This window comes from Dendropsophus ebraccatus, chromosome 2 (assembly GCF_027789765.1).
Source record: "Dendropsophus ebraccatus isolate aDenEbr1 chromosome 2, aDenEbr1.pat, whole genome shotgun sequence".
Lineage (NCBI taxonomy): Eukaryota > Metazoa > Chordata > Amphibia > Anura > Hylidae > Dendropsophus > Dendropsophus ebraccatus.
The window spans coordinates 100,668,477-100,686,842 of record NC_091455.1 but is presented as its reverse complement, the minus strand read 5'-3'; the positions used below and the strand labels follow the sequence as shown (position 1 = coordinate 100,686,842).

The 18,366-nt window shown below is 41.7% G+C and overlaps 1 protein-coding gene across 1 annotated transcript in view; it reads right to left on the bottom strand.

Annotated features, from left to right (window-relative positions):
- The window catches only part of SLC22A23 (solute carrier family 22 member 23), an 86,387-nt gene that overhangs the window by 16,674 nt on the left and 51,347 nt on the right, over window positions 1-18,366 (bottom strand). The gene's annotated exons all lie outside the window — the stretch shown is intronic.

Here is an 18,366-nt window from a genome sequence, read left to right as displayed (position 1 = left end):
CCACCCCAGTGTTTACCAAAGAAACATATATTGAGATTTGGCTGCCTAGATGGGGAGCCAGGACTGCAGAAAGGTGCAGACCCTGATAACTACACAGAGCTACCCTAGACCTCCATGAGGGAAGCTTCCAATAACAATAGCAAAAAATCCTGGTACAATCCAGTGACAAACATTTCATTCATTCAACCTATGCGCTAGAAAGTGTAATTTCTATGTGGTCATTGGTTTAGATAATAGGCCTGAGGAGGTAGGAGGGAGTATGCGAGAAGCAAACAGCTGTCTACAGATGGCTCATCTTACAGAGCAGATACCTCCAATAGACAGCAATTTTTTTTTCTTTTAAAGTAAAGCTACATCGCATACTGATATGGTCATTCCAAAAATACAATACTGCTTAAGGTTCAGAAATTCTCAGAGTAAATCTGGATATCTCCACCATGCTTGAAAGCTCTCATTAGCATCCTCCAAAGTTGTGTTACAGTATAAACATCCAGTAGGTTGTATTAATGAGAGCCTAATGAAAATCAGATGCTTGCTAATAGGAAGCCACTTAATACACAAACACAGCTCACATCTAATTATACGCCAGATAAAACAACAACATCACAGATTCCGACATAATGTAGGTTACAGAGAAGTATGCCCCAGTGCAATTTACATTCCCTACAGGACAGAAAAATGGGCCATAGCTGCCTTTATAGGAAAATTCTGGCATCGGGTTTCCATAAACATCGCTAAGCGTCCATTTACACAGAAAGATTATCTGACAGATTATCTGCCAAAGATTTAAAGCCAAAGCCAGGAATGGATTTGAAAAGGCTTTCCTTTATGACCTAATGTCTGTTTATAGTCCGTTTCAGGCTTTGGCTTCAAATTTTTAGCAGATAATCTGTCAGATAATCTTTCTGTGTAAATGGACCCTTATGCTAAGTTTACACGAGGCGATTATTGGCCCGATCGTACAATTAACAATTTTTTTTTTTTATAACGATCAGCGTTTAGATGGAATGATATATCGTACAGAAAATTCGTTTTGCGATCGCCTAATCTCACACATAGGTAAAATCAGGGAACGACTGTTTACACAGAACGATTGGCGAATTTTTTGCGAACAACTATTTAAGAACATGTTAAAAGATCAAAATGAACGATTTATCGATCGTTCGCCGCGTTTACATGTACGATTATCGTTTGAATAAGATTGTTATCGTGAAAATTCGCCCGATAATCGTTCCGTGTAAACGTAGCATTAGTGAGGACAACTGTAGGCATGGCGTAGTACTACATGCAAAATTGCTAATTTAGCTTTTTGTTTTGTTTCCTTCCTTAATTTATTTAAATGCAGTATATGTGAGTACTCCAATTTTATTCTGTATAGCGCATCAGTATGTTTCGGTGAATCAAGTGATCGTATAACGCTAAAAATGTGAAGCTAAGAAGTAGGATCTCTCCCAAGCTTCAGGCAATACAGGGTTTGGCAAACGACACAAATTAGCATAGTGCTTGCCATTTTCTCACTATCATGATTGGCTGCAGTGCCGCACGAGACGTCCCTGGAAAATCTAATAGTAGTTGCCAATTGCAATAATCCATCTGTAATAAAGAAAATGCCCAATATAGACAAGCCATTCCAATTCTGCTCATGCACTGATCACTTGTGGGAAGCAGTTCCTGGAGTCTTGCCTCTGATATAGCCTGTTATATATGTGCAGGACCCCTTTAAGATCATTCAGTTACTACTGTATGTACATCATAGTTAAGAAAACAGAACATGAAGAAACGAGTATCCTTACATACATAGTGAATACTGACAGACTCCTATCAGAACGTTCCAATAAAATCATGGTTTCTTTCACATTAAAATTGATTCATGTTTAGATAAAAGGATGCGGCATCTGTTCATTTGTGTCTTATTATTCTAATGCTAGACACAGCACATCACCGTCTCATCCTAGGAGGGAAAAATCATTTACCAGTCATAAATCTTTAAGTTGACAATGCAACTATGAATTAAAAATGGCTACATCACTTTAGAATTGCTGCGCATCCATTAGGTGAGCAAGGGTAACACTGACGCAAACAATATTCCAAGACCACTGTTCTCTGAAAATGGAAAAACAATATGTTCCAACCCATGGAGATGCTAGAGGCAGTGCGCCTGCCCTAATGCATCTCTCCTATATACAGTTACAACAGGGCAGCCATGCTCCACAAGCTTCATTGACTTTATTGCTACAACAACACTACATAGATTAGGAAATTCTGTTCAAGCAAAGAGTTCTATGTGTCTCTTTCACAGAAACCCTGTAACAAAAGCAATGTCCAATGACCATAAATTATTTTACGTCTTGTACTTATTGAGCTGTAGAGATGAGCGCAACTCAAGCAAGTCCGATTGTTCGGCATTTGAATACTGGTAAGTATTAAAGGGGACATTATAATTTTCAATAAGGCTAGACCAACAAAATTTTTCCTGCAAGAAAAGTTGTCCAGCTGACGATATAAACAAGAGCAGCTAGAGACATATACAAGTAGGTGGGGAAGCACCACCAGCACTTCCACCTTCATACTCTCCAGGACTCTAAATTGCTTATTGTCTAGGTAATTTACAGTTTCTGTACTTAGTAGCAGCAAGGAACGTGAAGGGTGCACTGGAGAGTAAAGTTCCAGTATGGGTTTCGCTGATGTGCTAAGTAAATGAAGAATGAATTAATTGTGTGATTAAGTGTCAATTAGTGTCAACACTTTGCCTGATAGAGGATCAGTGAGGATGAAGGAAGTTCCCAAATTGGCTGAGGCGTAGAACATCCATGCCGAAGCTACGTGGGAGATTTAACAGTACAAATCAATCATACACTTTAGACAAAAAAGGTATAAAAGAAAAAACTAAAGCCTATGTGGCTAAAGATACTGTCATCAAAATGTGAAGTTGTAGTAGCAAAGTGCTTGCTTTTATAGTCCCATAAAAAGTGTAAGATGGCACAAAGCTGGTCTTGCATATAGGTGGTAAGATATGTGACAAAGTTCTATACAATTTCTAAAAGAAAGGTGTGGACGGCGACAGCATGCGATGAGTTAGGACAACAGGCACAGCCAGGGTTTATATCAGCTCATTAGAAACGTGTCAAGCATTTCCAAGACAATTTTGAAGGTTCGTCTGAGGAAATGGAGAATGTCCTGGTGAACAAGTCTTGCTGTGTTTCTATCATCTCGTACCAAGAAAAGCTGATTCCCCGCTCATGTCTGCACCAGGCACCTGCTCTATTCCCAAGATAAATACAGATCCCGCATTGTCAGAGTCATTAGTGTGGGTCAGGGAAACTGGCTCGGATCAGCAGCCCTTCTCATGTAATGACAATGTCCACAGGCTTAGCAGCTTTACAAGAGAAGACAAAGCACTAAGTCACTTTTATCTATCACATTACTTGTATAATAGTTTGGAACATTTACTTAACCAACATCTCTTATTATAAAGATAGTAAAAAGATACATGTGCATCAAGTTCTTTCATGAATGAAGGAAAGATGGACGGATTGATAGATAGACGGATGGATGAAGGGAGGTGATGTGATTCTGTATTTATACATACATAGTAATATTATTTTGCTTCAAGAATCAGACTGTCACTCAAAATCCTTTCTGAACTTAAACGCTGGGAACGTCTACCATTATCATTTTTAGGTAAATGCCATCTTATACGTATGTTTAGTTTCTCAAAACTCCTCTACCCACTGCAAACCATTCCTCTGCTGCTACGTCACCAAGATGTGACGAGGTTGCAATCCGCCTTCTCCAGATACATTTGGTCCGGGAAGAGATCCAGGATAGCTCTGGCCAAACTTCAACTCCCCCGCTCCAAAGGAGGAATAAATTTCCCCGATTTAAGAAGATACAATGTAGCGTGCCTCCTGCGGCACTGTATAGACTGGGTCCAGCAGTCTAACTTCTATTCCAACTGGGCCTTGGAAGCCGGTGTGGCAGCCCCATGGTCACTGTCTGCCTTACTGCATACAAAATATGCTGCCCTTCCCCCGGAAGTTAAACACAATCTGCTTCTTAAAGACACCATAGCAACGTGGAAAATAGTGAGAAAGTTATATGGTCTGCCTCAGTTAATCTCTAGACATCTTTCCTTCTGGGGTCACCCAGAGTTTCCCCAGGGTAGAAATAATCCGATGTTCCAGAAATGGAGGGCTGCGGGAATACTCTCTCTGCATCAGCTTTTCCACCATCAGAATAATAGACTTCTCACTTTCCAGGAAATATGTGCAAAATTCTCATTGCCTCCCTCTCAGTTCCTGGCTTACTCTCAGCTGATGGGGTTTCTGACCTCACGACTGAAGGACTTAACATCTCTAACCGGGTTAACTGAGATGGACACAGTGATAAATGATCCCCCGACAAATCCATCCCTATTATACCTATACCATAAATTGGGGGACAGATCCAGTGACGCACTTAGTGCCAATATGTTTAACAAATGGGTCACAATATTTGACGACATCGACATACCTAAAAAGATCTTAGAAGGATGGGCCACGGTTCGCCGTGCAATTCCTAATGAGAGATGGCGAGAATCACAATATAGACTTATTCATAGAGCCATTTATGGCTTTAACATCCCCCCCCACCCCATGGCCCCAGACAAACTTTTGGCCTGTCCTAAGTGCCAACAGCCGGCATCGGATTTAACTCATGGTATTTGGTCTTGCCCCCATACACACAATTTCTGGTCCCAATTGGTAGCCCTGATACATACTAAATGGAAGCTAAAGATCCCCTTGTCACCTCAGCTTCTTCTCTTCCACTCTGCCCCGGAATCAATGACTGTTCCCCTGGCTCTCCATGCCTTTTTGCTGGTAGCCAAGAGATGTATTCTGAGAGCATGGCTGCAGCCCGTTATGCCGTCAATGGCGGAGGTACTAACACAAATGAAGCATTTCTTGTTCCTGGACAGGGTGGAATGTGAACGGCTTAAGGAGAAAAGCACAGTGCAATTCTTTAGGAAGTGGAGACGTTTTGTGGAAATCTTTTATTCAGACCAAGAAATCAAGGAATTGATGAGGGTCTTTAAGGGGACTAAATGGTATCTGACTGCTGATATCGCGGGGTCGCTGGGCCGTTTAAAGGTCTGAGGTACTTGCAGGGGTGGCTGACGCCTTTCCCGTTCCCTTTTTCGTGTCACCCGAGGTTTCTGCATCTGTGGAGGAGGGGAGGGGGTAGTTGGGAGGGAGGGTGGGAGAGGGTGGGGTTCGTGGAACGTTATGTTTGCATGTTTCCTTTTGCGGACACGAAATGCTGCAGTGTCCTGTATGTATGATGTGACTTTTATATATGATAAAATCAATAAAAACAGTTTGAAAAAAAAAAGAATCAGACTGTCTAAGCCTGTTATAGTTTGTAAGGTCGGATCCTATTTCTGTAGGATTTCTTACAGCGGCCCTGTGCAAGGCCGAGTCGTTCTATGTATAAAGAAACATGGAGGCAGCAAATCCGTTTCTACATTATCTGTATCTAAGCCTCATGGCTTATGTATAATTGGGCCTAGGTTTAGGTAAAAAGCATTACTATTTTCTTCACTTTTGTCCTAATTCTACAGAAAATAAAATAAAAATATGCACGCATAAGTCTTACATTAATTTCCAAAAAGCAGCTGACCTTCTCTGCACAATGCTAACTACTTCGGCCTTCAGTCTCTCAATTTTCTTCCCAGGGAAGACATTTCTTTGAATTGCACAGCGCCAGCCTATAATTCACTGCAGTTCATTAGAAACAGGAAAGAAAATGCACATTTTTTACTTTAGGAAGTCACAAAACTCAACTAGAATGTAAGGTAACAAGCCCCAATTGAAGTCTTTGGTAATGCCATTTTTTATTATAATGTATTCTTATAATATACTATTTCCTTGCGCTTCTGTTATTAAAAATATCCTTATAAGAAACATTATCCTTTTTAGACATTCTAATACAATCTAACGGGGGCATTTAGATAAAGGAACCCCAATCTCACTATGTGGGTTTCCTTATTCGGAGGTGACCTCTGCTCACTCTGCCTACCTTGATTCATAGATCACTCTTTATCAAATAAAACTAGTGGGGTGGGGAGAAGCCACCAGGGACAGACTTGGTTCAGGAGGCATGAAAGTTGTTACAGGTTTCTGTATGAAGTAATAGAATATTAGCCCATAAAACTATGCGAAGGTCTCTCAGATATTACACATTTGATCTCCAATATGACGTTGCTGGTTATTTATTCAACCACATAGTTGTCAACTTAAATGACTAGATCCGTTTAACTATGTACTATGCATTGTCCATTATCTATATCATGAGTGCAGAAATAAAATATGCATGTGCAATGTATGTATGTGTGATGGCGGGATTACAATAAACAGTGAGCCTTGCATCCTGACAACTGGTAGCAGACGATGACTGCCTTACAGCTTGTGGAACATATGCTACTTAGCATATGCTCCAGGCCTGTGGACACACTGAGATATTGATACCCTTGTCATAGCATACTAAGAATGTATTACATTACACCCAGGCTCATTCACTCCATACTTTTGTATAACATACGAACAAGTACTTCAATATCTGCTCTTTCGCCAAGCTTAGACCTAATGATTGTTCAAGCTGATTAACAGCACGGGATCAATTACATTGCAGGATAATCAGCAATTTATGATGGAAAGAAAGTTAAAGTAACAACACCCCACCTGCAGACTGATCAGAATTTTTTTTTTTAATGATTGCTTACGGTAGTTTCCTGGTACTGCAATAATAAAAGGGCTGTTTCTTAGGGTCCATTTACACAGAAAGATTATCTGACAGATTATCTGCCAAAGATTTGAAGCCAAAGCCAGAAACAGACTATAAACAGAGATCAGGTCATAAAGGGAAGCCTGAGATTTCTCCTCCTTTCAAATCCATTCCTGGCTTTGGCTTTAATTTTTTGTCAGATAATCTGTTACATAATTTTTCTGTGTAAATGGACTCTTAGGGGGGGTGCATACTGAGGAATTCTCACGGATAATATCTGCAGAATTCCGTCGGCTGTCCGTGCACCTTTCCGCTGGCTCCATAGACACCATTCTATGGGCCGGCGTATTCCACAGCGGATAGGGGAATATGCCGGCCCATAGAATGGTGTCTATAAAGCCGGATCGGAGCGGCGGCGGGGGTGGCGATCGGAGCGGCGGCGGGGGTGGCGATCAGGGCGGCGCAGGGGGCTGCGGTTGAGCGGGTGGGCGTGCTGCGGGCGGCCCGGGCTGCGGGCGTATGATCGCAAAACGATTTTTCTGTACGATATATCGTACAGTCTAAACGCTGATCGTTATAAAAAGAAATCGTTACTTTGAAATCGTTAATTGTACGATCAGGCCAATAATCGCCTCGTGTAAACTTAGCATAATGGTGTGTTTACACAGAGAGATTTATCTGACAGATTTTTTAGGCTAAAGCCAGGAACAGACTTTAAACAGTGAACAGGTCATAAAGGAAAGACTGAGATTTCTCCTCTTTTCAAATCCATTCCTGGCTTTGGCTTCCATAATCTGTCAGATAAATCTACCTGTGTAAACGCACCATTAAAGAGCTGAAGAGGCTAAAATCAGCTTCATTTTTAGTTAGATGCATTTTTTAATAGGAAATCTGTCAGCACTCAGACCCAACCCAAGTTGCTGACAGCACCCTAGTAGACATGGTACTACTAGTTTATCTGTCCATGTAACATGCAATCCTCATTTCCTTACTGTAATCTGTGGCCGTTCTGCGATCTGGCACGCCAAAACCTTGGTTCCTCTTCCGTCTAGCATTTGAATAATAACTTACTCTCAGCCTCCAGTTTATGAACTGCTATTGCCGTGCGCATCCTAAACCCATTCAGGCGCCGTAGCCAGAAAGAGCGGTGCATGCGCACTGATGTAAATAAGCTTCAGCTACTCAGCACATGGTTATGGTGCCTAATTGAGTTTAGGACACAAGGTGTGACACAGGTCAGGGCAAAGTTTTTTTAGTACCAATTACAACAGGATTCTGGCACATTAGCAATAGTAAAATCAGCCCCAATGTGTAGATTACAAGAACAGTTTTACCTTCATATAAATATTGCAGGTTTTCTACTGAATAGCCTAAATGGAAATTTTGTAAGTTGTAACTTTGCCTCATGTGAAAACTAGGATTTGGTAGCCGTTTCATCCATATTGATGCCCTAATATAAGATATAGTGTGCTCTGGTGATTCTAATGGCTATGTAGGGTGCCATCAGATGCTAGCGAAACTCTTCTTCTAAAGATTGGTAGTCCATAAGAAAAACTAGACTGAGGGACCCTTATATCTTAGCAATCCTTTGAAGTCTGTGCTGCCCACCATTGTTTGTTTACTGAGCTGCAGTACCAGGCACAGCGGCTACAAAATGTACACAGCTGTTCATGGAAAACAATGAAGGGTCACAGCCACTTCAATCAGCTGATCAGTGGGGGTGCTGAGGGTTGAACCCCCACCAATCTGATGCTAATGGCCTATCCTAGGGGACATGAAAATGGCGTTTATTCTGCCAGGAGCGCCCCTTATAATCACCTGTTAAGTTCTGTGTTGTAGTTGCATGTTGTGTTATTGCATATACAAAGGAATAATAAACTTTTAACCAAAACTTTAATTTCTAATATAAAGAAGAGCCTTATTTTGTGTGTAGAATAGTTAGTTCTGTAGATATTGGATAAGTTGGAACCAGTAGAAAATATAGATATGGAAAGAAAACATTTTTTCATGGTCCCTAGCAAAAAAGGAAACAAGTGAGAACTGTTCTACTAGCTGCGATTAGCCTAGTAACCAGACTGCAAAAGGACAGGCGTCGTCCACAGAATGGCAATGCATGTAACTGTCCCAGTCTCTGCTAAAGAGGACATAATCAATGATTGACAACCAATGCAGGAATTTACCAACCTTCTGAAAGATCTTCAGATGTAATTGTCAAGTTGTCAAGGTATCATACAAAAATGTCAAGACATAAAAAAAATGTAGTCTAATATGTTGTCTAATTTTCTACCCACTTTTTTGCATTTGATTTCTATAAACTGAGTAAGAAAAAAAACAGCCTCAAATTCCCAAGTTAAAAAACCAAACCAAATCTATGCAACAAAGGCTTGCACCCTAGTCTGCGAGCATGGGAAAGGATGGCAAATCTAAATGCATCATTCAACCATCAGGGAGATCCTGCCAGGGAACAACCCATGTGAACACTCAGCAAGCAGGCTGTTCATCTGTGTCCTTTCATCCAGCTATAACAATAGATCTGAAACATTTCAATTCAATTACACTGGTGTCAACAACTATGCCTAAGGACAAGGCTGCGTGTTCCCTTCTTCGGCTGGGTTTCTAAGCATCAATCAACTGGTAGCCTGCACTGGAGTAATATGTAGTCCTGGCACAACCCACATAACTTCACACACTGCATGGTGATGGATTCTGTGAACTTTTGGAATTGTACCACACGCAGCTTATTTAGTAAAACCCAGCAGACCTAGCTAAATGTGTATGGGGTATATTGGGTGCTGTTCATCAAGCAGAAGATCTGGCTCTGGCATCCGCTATACACAGAAGTCACAATGCAGATGTGATGAGAGCCCAGGGAATATTTTCTACAGAACTCCATACAAGGCCATGACAATCATTAAAGGGGTTATCCAGCGCTACAAAAACATGGCCACTTTTCCCCTACTGTTTTCTTCAGTTTGGGTGTGGTTTTGAAACTCAGTTCCATTGAAGTAAATGGAGCTTAATTGCAAACCGCACCTGAACTGGAGACAACAGTAGGGGGAAACGTGGCCATGTTTTTGTAGTGCTGGATAACCCCTTTAATAATAATGAAAGGGTTTGTTTAGTGTTAACCATTTTTAACATTTTGCTGCTGGTGCATATAAAACAATTAACATGTTATCCTTAACCTGCCCACGCTCCCCCAGTGTTGCTGGTATGTTCCACTGACTGCAGCACCTCTACTTCTAAAACAAATGGTGCATTTACACAGACAGATTTATCTGACAGATCTTTGAAGCCAAAACCAGGCACAGATTATAAACCGGGATCAGGTCAAAGGAAAGACTGCGATTTCTCCTCCGTTCCTGGTTTTGGTTTCCAAAATCTGACAGATAAATCTTTCTGTGTAAACGCACCCTTATGCTAAGTTTACACGGAGCGATAATTGGCCCGATCGTACAATTAACGATTTCGAAGTAATGATTTTTTTTTATAACGATCAACGTTTAGACGGTACGATATATCGTACGGAAAAATCGTTTTGCGATCGCGCGCCCGCAGCCCAGCCCGCCCAACCGCAGCCCCCCCGCTGCCGCTCTGATCGCCCCCCCGCCCCGGCCACGAGCATACGTTACCTGCTCCGCTTAGCAGGTCTTTGAAATCCCCGGCTCCCCTCTTCAGCGCATTGATTGATTGGCTGAAGAGATGAGCCATGAATTTCAAACGGCTCCTCTTCAGCCAATCAGTGCTCCTCTTTAGCACCGATTGGCTGAAGAGGAGCCATTTGAAATTCCCGGCTCCCCTCTTCAGCCAATCAATGCACGGCAGCACTGATTGGCTGAAGAGGAGCCGTTTGAAATTCCTGACTCCCCTCTTCAGCCAATCAATGCACGGCAACACTGGGGGCGATCGGAGCGGCGGCGGGGAGGCAATCAGAGCGGCGGCGGCAATCAGGGCGGCAGCGGCGATCAGGGCGGCGGCAATCAGAGCCGGCGCAGGGGGCTGCGGATGAGCGGGGGGCCGGGCTGCGAGTGGGGGGACTATCGCGCGACAACTGTTTACACAGAACAATCGGCGATTTTTTTGCAAACGATGATTTAAGAACAAGTTAAAAGATCAAAATGAACGATTTATTGATCGTTCGCCGCGTTTACACATACGATTATCGTTCGAATTCGATCGTTATCGTGCAAATTCGCCCGATAATCATTCTGTGTAAACCTAGCATTACTCATCTCAGGAGTGACAGCCGCTCAGCCAATCACTGACTGCCATGTGGCCATTGATTGGCTGAGTGGCCTGTCACTCCTAAGACGAGTTTGTTTTGGAAGTGGAGGCTCTGCAGTCAGTGGGGGGGGGGGGGAACACTGGCGACAGGACACTGGGTGAGTGGGGACAGGTAAGCATAAATTTTTTTAAGGTCAGGTGAAATAAAAGTTATTTAAAATACATACCGTTGTAATCATACAGACCTAAGGAGCATAGATAACATGTCATATTTACCGTAGGGAAAACGGCGTAAACACGAAACCCCCAAAAACCCCACAATATTTTTTTCAATATCACAGCGCAAATAACTTTCTCACGGTTTTGCAGCATATTTTATAAAAAAATTAAGTCTATCATTGTAAAGTACAATTGGTGCTGCAAAAAAATAGGGATCATGTGGGTCTGTAGGTCTGTCGGTCTGGCCTTTTAAACACGAGGAGGAAAAAAGCAAAAGTACAAAACTGAAAATTGGCTTTGTCCTTTAGGGGTTAAAGCGAATGTACCATCAGGTACATTCGCTTTAACATGACCCACGGATAGATCGGCGCCGGAGCAGGGAAGCCGGTGCCGCTGTTCAAAAAATACAGCGCCGTTCTAGTCACCGTTACCGGGCCGGGCCTGAAGCACTGGAGGCGGACCGGTCCGCCCCCAGTGGGAGGAATCCCCCGCCCCTCTATGACGTGGCTGTTAGAATCAATGGAGCCACATCATAATGGGACGGGGGATTCCTCCCACTGGGGGCGGCCCGGCCCGCCTCCAGTGCTTCAGCCCAGGCCCGGTACCCGTGGATAGAACGGTGCCGTACATGAGAACTGGCTTCCCTGCGCCAGTGTGGATCTATCCTTGGGACATGTTAAAGCGAATGTACCTGATGGTTCATTCGCTTTAATGTACAAAACCTGAAGATAAACATGCCTGGGATAAACATATACATCTATCCTAAGATAGTAAGAAAGGAATTACAAAAATGGCCGACTATATAAGCAGATGGTCTTTTTATACCAACAATCTTCTATGTTTCAACAAACAAGCCAGCATTTCCCTGACCTACACCTAACTAATAACTGCAGCTGTAGTCTATGTATACGGAGAGCTATTAAATAACGGAATTACTGTCAGGGAAGGGAAACGTTGACGCTAAACATAGTGCTTATTTGCTTGTGACAGGAATATCTAATTCTCTGAATAAGTTACAGCGCACTGGAATCTCTGCTTAGGCTTTCCGTCCGTGAATCAGGAGATGTGACTCTTGTAATGAATATCTTTGAACTGCAGAAGAGACTTCCTGTAACATGGTACAAATTAGTCTCAGATCTGTGACATGCCACTACCTCATCCTGCAGGCCAGGAAATCTCCTCATCCCGGGTGTTGCAGATCTCTGCAGCTTTCTACAGACTGGTATGAAAGCCCCATTCATTAAAGAGGACTAAGCCTCTGAGGATATTGAAACAATGGTGCATCCTTCCTTTTCCGTCCTCTTCCCCTATATTCTTTTAGGCACTTGATGAAATCATTAACCATATGTTTTGTGTAGGCTGAGGAATACTGAGGAATCGGACATCGGAACCCGACGTGTGATTTGTAGCTATACTATAGATCATTTTGATACATCATAGGGATCTATCATGCATACACTTTGGTTAATTACAATCTTGGTTAAGCCAGGACTGTATGGACACAAGACTGTGGCTGTATTACACTCCTCTAAACCCAGCCTAAGGGCCCTATTACACCAAAAACTTATCTGACAGATTTTTTTTTAAGCCAAAGCCTGAAATGGATTTAAAAAGAGGAGAAATCTCAGTCTTTTCTTTATTACATGTTCTCTGTTTATACTCCATTCCTGGATTTGGCTAAAAAAAAAAATCAGATGATTTGTTGGTGCAATAGGGCCCTAAGCAATATGTGGAAATCTCGGCAATCTCTGTAGCACATGAAAGCATGAGGCTTTTTTCGTGAATACAACTTATGCACAGTCGCCTAATTGCAAATGATAGAGAATTATTATGGTGGCAGGCAACATCAAAACAATACATCCACATAATTGGTATGTGTTTGGACTGGCAATGCAGTGCTTTCCTATTCCAGCCTTTAATGCAACAGAATCATAGCAAAAAAAAGCCAAAAATAGTGTCTGAAACATATCAAAGCGTTTAAAGTATGCTATCAAGCCAGTGCAGCGAGATACCAAGCCGTGAGTTCACATAGAGTGTGTCAGGGCTTGTTTAGAGAGGACTAAATTCTTCCATTACTTCTCAGGAAGGAGACGTCTTACAGGGAAGGCATCCGAATTGACCTTAATTGTGCCAAGAACAAATTATACAGTGCTTCCTTCTACCATAGGGGTAGGATGGGATCATATAAATAGAGCTCTGACATGTGAATAGTGGGGTCCCCCAATTCAGGACAAGACTCATCTATAAGCCAAAGTGGCCACAAGGACATTTCATTTTGGAGCGCCCAATGGATATGTGCAATACACAGACAGCTCATTACATGAGAACAGTCTTTCTGTTTTTCTTCAGTAATTCTCTGGAAAATCTGTACCCGGCTGGTAACAATGGAAAACATTATAAATTTATGGAATCTGAAATCTACTGTAAAGTAGAAATATATATATGAGCTTACTTACATGGCCTTGTTACCATAAATGTGAATACAATGTGTGCTTACATGGTTGTGGGCTTTCACCAGCACCAGGGTCTGAGTTGCACACATCCTGCTGTGTATGTGACACCTGGAACATATGTAGGTATATGTGTGCAATAAGAATTGGAAACCTAGCCAGCCAGGATGTCTATATATTTATTATGCCCTCTGTCTGATAGCATTAGATTGCAGGCCCCTAGGGGAATTACTGTTACTCAAGATGGGAATTATGGGAAAATGAAAAGTCAGTCAGGTCAGATTAGGGCACATGACTGATGCTAAAGCTCCTCGTATAGTCTTCTGCTGCCTGCATCTGCAACAAGCACTAAAAGGTGATGGGATACGGAAATTACCTTGACTGCCGCAATGCCCTCACAAGATCTGACAAGGGTGACAGCTATTCATGGTGCAAACACATTTAGCATCAGAATCTAAAAGCTTTTCAGATAAAACTGTAACTCACACTACCATATCTATTTATCCATGGGTAAAATTAAAAACAAACACTATTGTTCTCTTTATTTTACACATAACACAATCATATACATATGTTATATTTACCTGTATGAGTATGTGACGTGTAATATTTAGCTTCATAAAAGATCTAAATATCTCACACATTAAAGCTTGAAAAAGATGTCAGGAGGCTGTCAAATTGTCGCGTCTGCTGTGTATTGTAGTTTCACGAGTTATGAAATAAATTTGTAGACTTTTTTGGCATTTAAAGCAACTCTGTACCCACAATCTGAACCCCCCCCCCCCAAACCCTATGTATCTTCTGATAGCTGCTTTTATTTCAAGATCTGTCCTGGGGTCTATTCGGCAGGTGATGCAGTTATTGCAGGGCTGTAGAGTCGGAGATAGTTCAGTCTGGAGTCGGAAAAAATGTACCAACTTTTACAACTTTTCAACTTGCAGCCCTGTGTCAAATTGGTGTGGCATAGAGTACCCATAGGATTCAGACATCCCTCTGTCCCTCCTCCCCATTAGGAATGCCCCTAGAACACTTTCTCCTGTTCATCACCTGTCTGAACACTGCACATGAGCTGGATTGTTAGGGCACCTGTGCAGTGTTCAGACAGGTGATGAATAGGAAAAATCCTGCCTGGCGCATTCCTAATGATGAGGAGGGCGGGAAGGAGGGACGGAGAGGCGGCGCAAGCCTAGGGCACAGATACTCTAGGCCACAATTAGGACAATAACTGCATCACCTCCCGAACAGACCTCAGGACAGATCTTTGAATAAAAGCAGCTGACGGTACAAGTGGTTGGGGGGGGGGGGGGTTAGATTGTGGGTACAGAGTCGCTTTAACGTTTGTTTCTACATTTTTTTTTTTTGTTTTTGTTGAATTTTTAGACAACAATGGATAGGGTAGATGAGGGGGTGGGGGAACGGGCAAGGGGGCAAGGAGAGGAACTGGGTGGGGGACGTGGCATAGGTTGCCAAAAATAATAGATACATCGATCAGTAACATAGTCATATAGAGCATATTCATGAGCCAGTAACAGTGCAATGTCAAACTTATAAACCAGGTTTCGTACATTGTGCCAAGTTTGGGGAGTTGTAGTGAAGACGGCAGCTCGAGATAATGTGCCTTAAGTATAATTCTGCCACCCCCAGGGAGGCTAACAAGAAGTGTTACAAACTGTCAACCAAACAAAAACAGAGAACCAAGAAAATGCAGTCCAAGCAGTGTGGGAGCAACAATAAGGGCGCGAGCCGCCCTCCAAGGCGTTGAGAACAGAGAGATTAGTGGATAACATCAGTCGAGCACCAACCAGGTCTTATCAAACAGGGTGGCTGAACGAGAGTGATTGTTCCAAGTACCAAGTGGTATGTTGGAATGTGGTCCGTAATTTCTGTTGTATTCTGGTGGGCATAATTTGGATAAAGGAGTCCCAAAGTAGAAAAAAGGCTTTGACTTTAGACTCTTTGTGTAGGGGGGCTTCCACCCAATCCATTCTAAAAAGAAAGGTTAGCTTTTGTAGAAAAAGCCGCAGGGATGGGGGGGTCAGGGAGAGCCACTCTTGCAATATTGATTTCCTGGCAGCCGCGGATACAATGAAGAGAAGTTTTTTGCTTCCCTTGAGCAGGGGTGGGCGGTGATCTATGTGGCCGAAGATGGCCCATTAGGGAGTTAGGGGCACATGGTTTAGCAGATTAGCGCATGCAAAGTCTCTAACTTGTTTCCAAAAGATCTGGATTTCCGAACAGTCCCAAAAACAATGATAAAGGTCGGCATTAGGGGCCTGACATCTGGGGCAAACAGACGACGGAATACGTCCCATTATGTAGTTTCGGTGTGGAGATATATAAGCCCTATGTGTAATTTTAACTGCCATACCCCAATAGGATGCAGCAGGGAGGATTTTTTTTACGTTTCTACATATTTAAGTCCCCGGTCTGGTCAATCCTCTGACACCACTTACTGTTTTTTTTATTTAAAAAAAAAAGTGCTACTCCACTATTATATCTTACACATACATACACACAATGAAAAACTATATATATAATTAATTAATTATAAATAATATAATTTCTCCAGTGTCAGACATCCATCCATACGTTCGCATGTTCACTAGACATAACAACTCCCAGTAAATCCATGTTAGGTATATGACAGCAAGCTAATCTGCTTAATCATGTTATTCTCTAATTAACTCATCTGAAGTCTGTTAATAAATAAAAAAATTTGGGAGCACAGGAAACCCACCCTGTGTTTGGCACCGCATGTGTACAATGCATAGGGTGCAATCATCTGTCTATTTTCACACATTGAAGTGATACGCAGCCTTCATCTCGTTCACACAATAAAATCTGTCTAGCTGCACATAAAAGAGGCAGCGAAATATCCAGAGGCAAAACCAGCTACAAGCCTATCCTAAAAAAGTAATAAGCAATAATTGAGGAGTCCTACTGGGTCTTCAGTCAATTTCTCCATGAGTGCAGCAGGCGCAATGGTAATAGGAAGATAATACCAGGCATAGCTGAATATTACCGTAGACGACAAGTATATTAAAATGCCATCAGAGAGACAGGTACTTAATCATTTCAGAGTAAGAAAAACAAGCAATAGAATGTAAACATGGTTGTAAAGTGTAAGGCAGCAGCAGGTCAAGAACTACCACAAAAGCTAAGGAACGCTCAAGAGAAGCCAATGTCCTCTTTACAGTACATATCAGACTTCTTCCCCAGATTAAAATAGAATTCAATTAGAACAAAATATATTGTTTATTGGAGTGTGATTTATAGAGGAAAATACAGTTTGCAATGTCATAAGGCAGAAGTGACAGCATCAGCATATTATAAATATATTATTATAGGTGTTTGGGTGAACATCCTCTTCCCTCATCCACACCAGATTTCCAGACATAGATTTTTAGTTCCACTATATACTATGCATACAGGTCATTTTAATTGAAAGAAAATCCTCCTCTAAGAGAACGTTTCAATGTAATTTTGGGCGCTGATCTCAAAGAGGTTTTACTGGATATGCCATATAATCCAAGAGCAGCTGCCTAAAGCTTCAGAAAACTGCATCTTTTATGGGATCTGAGCATGTTTCATAACATATGAAGCAAGTCATACAACATACAGTGTCACAGTAAAGTGCAGCATGGGTAAATGCTCTGACAATAAAACCTGTCAGTATAATTTAGTATTTTGCATTAATCATACAGCAAACAGTAGTGACAATGAGTGTAATAGATATAGCTGATTTATGACACTTCCATTGATTTGAATGGATTCTGATGTATACAGTACAGCTGTCAGTAGAAGTCTCTACAGTGGGACACATCTGGCTAAACATCTGAGATAATGGTCTTTTGCAAGTTAAATGATTATTTGCTTATGTCTGCCAAAAGTCTGATCCTCTGTGTTGTCAGATTACGCCAAAAGGTGAGCACACTCACTTATGTTTTTGTCCTGATGTCCGCACTCTCACTTATGTTTCTGTCCATGTACCGCAGAAAAATGTCTGCAATTTTTGTGGATGAAAAAAAGACTGCTATCAGACTGCACATGCTTTTTTTTTTAATGTACCCAAAAATAAGGTCAGCTACATTAACGGATGCGTTTTGAGCCTTTTTTTTTTTTTATGGAAGTCAATAAAAAAAATGGATCAAAATGGATGCACAGAAATGCATCTGTTTTTCCATCAGTTTTTTGCAAAAACAGATGAAAAAACGTAGTGTAAATGCAGCCTTAGCCGTCACATTTCACCATTGGCTTAACCATATCAGAGAATGGCACAGGGCTTTTCTCTATGTAAAATCCTCATGCCATTTTCTGGGTTTCCTTGTAGATTACATTCTTTAATACAACAATGAACTCTGCCTTGAGAAAAGTGATTATGTAGCTGAATACTAATGACAATAGGTATAAGAAGCTGAAACAAATGGTGCGTAGTGAAGAATTTACAAAAAGACAACTATTATGCATTGACGCTTTTAAAAGAAGACTTACAAAATACATTTCTTTTAAAGCACTGAATGTGTTGTAGGAAAGTAAACTTGAAACCTACTGAAATGCAGCCAATAAAAGTCTAAACATAGAGGTAAATGACATGGGGCGCTGTAATGTGTTTCATTGGAGAATTTCAGGCCCTATAAATTGCGAGTTAAATAGTGACTAATCACTATTACCCAGAGGAATGCTTGGCTGGCCTGGTGCACCACATGCTGGG